Consider the following 2,669-nt stretch of genomic DNA (forward strand, 5'->3'; position numbering starts at 1 on the left):
CATGGCTTTCTCAAATTTTAAGTTTATGGTGTCAATATGGGCACTTAGTTGGGCACTCAATTATGTGACGGAGTCAACCTCAAGTCTCCCTCCCCTTGTGGTTTTTCTTGGCCTACTATATTGGGAGTTATGAACCGCCATTTCTTCAATTTTAGCCCATGCTTGGTTGTCATCAACCTTGATGAATCTCCCATTAGAGCCCATGTTAAGCACATTTCTTGAGTCTTCATATAAGCCATTCCAAAATTGTTGGACGAGGAACCACTCACCTAGTCCATGATGAGGACAAGAGCGACATGTATCCTTGAATCTCTCCCAAGCCTCATATAGAGACTCTTCATCTCTTTGCTTGAACCCGGTGATTTGGGCTCTCAACATGTTAGTCTTCTCCGGAGGATACAACTTCTTCTAGAAGGCAAGTGCTAACTTCTTCCATGCATCAATTACAAGGGTAGCATTATTTAGGCTTTTTAACCATTGCTTTGCGGCTCTGATCAAGAAAAAAGGAAATAACACCCATCGAATTTGGTCTTGAGTTACCCCGCTTTGAGAGATTGCATCACAATAGTGACAAAAAGTCTCCATATGTAGATGAGGATCTTCACTAGGCATCCCACCAAATTGACTTCTCTCAACTAATTGTATGAATGTGGATTTGGCAATGAAATTACCGGTTAAGTGAGGTGGTGTTGGAGTACCATTGGGTAGGTTCTCCTCGGTTGGTATGGAATGAGATGAAAATTTAGGCATTGTGGGTTGATTTTGTGGTTGGTTTTGAATTGGGTTCTCCTCTCCTTCTCTTGCAAAAGGGTTGGAAAACTCAACACTATCCATTTGGACAACACCAATGTCCTCAAGTTCTCCAATACCCAAACTTGTTGAAGCCCCTCTAACGGTTCTTCTAATGTTGGTCAGGGTTCTTTCAATCTCGGGATCAATAGGCAAAGGTCTACCTTGTGATCTCATAGACATGCAAAATCAAACAACTATAAAACAATTAAAACTACCTTGAGGAGTTTGACTTCCCCAAGGTTAAGAAAGACATAACTAAAAACAAAAAACGATAACAATTCAATTGAACAGTGTCCCTGGCAACGGCGCCATTTTTTATTCGGTTTGAAACTTTGTCGTCTAAGCTAACCAATCAAAACAATATTTATAATCTTAACTAACTACTCTTAGTAGAGTGGAAAGTAAAGGCCAGATCTCAAAGGACGGATATTGAATCAAGTTACCGGGTTTAGAGAGCTATGTCTTAGTGTGTCACAAATTGGGTTGAGATAGAGGTTTGTAAACTAAACTACTTAACAATGAAATGTAAAGAAATGAAAGTGAAACAAAACAAGTAAACAAATAGAGTTTGTAAACAATTGATTAAGGCACTAGGGTGTCATGGGTTTATAGGGGATTCATTGTGGAGATCATACGAACATGTTTACATAGTTGCAAGGAAATTATTGTTGTAGTGGAATCGAGTTAGTTTATGTCTTACAATTCCTAGGAAGATTTGGGTCCCGGAGCCTAGTCGGTCAAGACTGTACAACACCTACAAGTCGACTTAGTTTCTTCCTATTCAACTATATGCATGGTCTAACAAGCCTTGAGTTAGTTTATGTCTTACAAGTCTTGTTGAATGGATAAGAGATTCATGCAAGGTTGTCAATCAAGCAATTCGTCAAGCATAACATGTGCATAAGTTGAAACTACAACAAGCCAGCAATCTTATGAAAGCGTATTAGATTAAGTATGGATCTACCCCCATGTTTTAATTCTCCTAATCCCCCATTACCCTAGCTAGGAGACTACTCACTGATCATGGTCATGGTAAACATGCTAATAAGGGTGTCAATCATATTAACAAGGTTAAACATGGTGAATGAGTAAAGCAATAATTAATAAAGCAAAGGATAAAAGAGATTATACCAACTTAAGGATGATCTAAATAATAAGCAAAGAATAATAGAAGAACACTTGATGAATGATGAAGAGTTGTCAAGTCTTCAATAAACCCCAAATAGTCTTCAAATTACCCAACTAAATCTAAGAACACTTGAATGATTAAAGAGGAATTAAGATTTGATTAATATTGAATTGAGTAAATACAACTTGATTAAAACTTGATTAATAATATATAAACTTGATTAAAGCTTGATGGTTAATCCCCTAACACAATGGGGTATTTATACTAAGTACAAGTATTAGGGTAACTAAGGGCTTAAATGACGATTAAGTCCCTAAGAAGGAGATTAGTGCCTTGCAAGTCCCATAAGGATCCGCCCGACTTGTCTTTGATGTATGCTCGAGCTGCTCAGGGATCCGCTCGACTTGACCACAGGACGCCCGGATTGTCGCTTGGGACGCTCGTCCTGAGCTCGGGTTGCCCGGATTGTGAATCAGCTTTTCTTCTTCTTCTTTTGACTGCCTAATGATCCGTGGGGATCGTTGAGGGGTCTTGGGGGTCTTTATCATTACCCATTCTACTTGATTTAATCACTTAGGCCTTTAGTATTAGTCTCCTCTTTGATGCTTGGTCATTAGATGCACTCCATTTAGCTCCACTTTGCTCCATAAATGCAAGGCTAGCAATCCTCTCCTACCAAGGACACAAAACCTCAAAGAATATGCTCAGTAGGGAACTAAAGATAAGAAACGACCCTAATAAGTACTAG

The 2,669-nt window shown here is 38.9% G+C and overlaps 1 non-coding gene across 1 annotated transcript; it reads left to right on the forward strand.

Moving 5' to 3' along the window:
- Positions 1–271: 271 nt before the first annotated feature.
- On the forward strand, positions 272–378 carry LOC141640103 (small nucleolar RNA R71). Its single transcript, XR_012542849.1, has one exon. It is a non-coding gene; the product is annotated as a small nucleolar RNA R71 (small nucleolar RNA).
- The last annotated feature ends 2,291 nt before the right edge of the window (positions 379–2,669 follow it).

The sequence above is a fragment of the Silene latifolia genome, unplaced genomic scaffold (genome assembly GCF_048544455.1).
Source record: "Silene latifolia isolate original U9 population unplaced genomic scaffold, ASM4854445v1 scaffold_70, whole genome shotgun sequence".
Classification (NCBI taxonomy): domain Eukaryota; kingdom Viridiplantae; phylum Streptophyta; class Magnoliopsida; order Caryophyllales; family Caryophyllaceae; genus Silene; species Silene latifolia.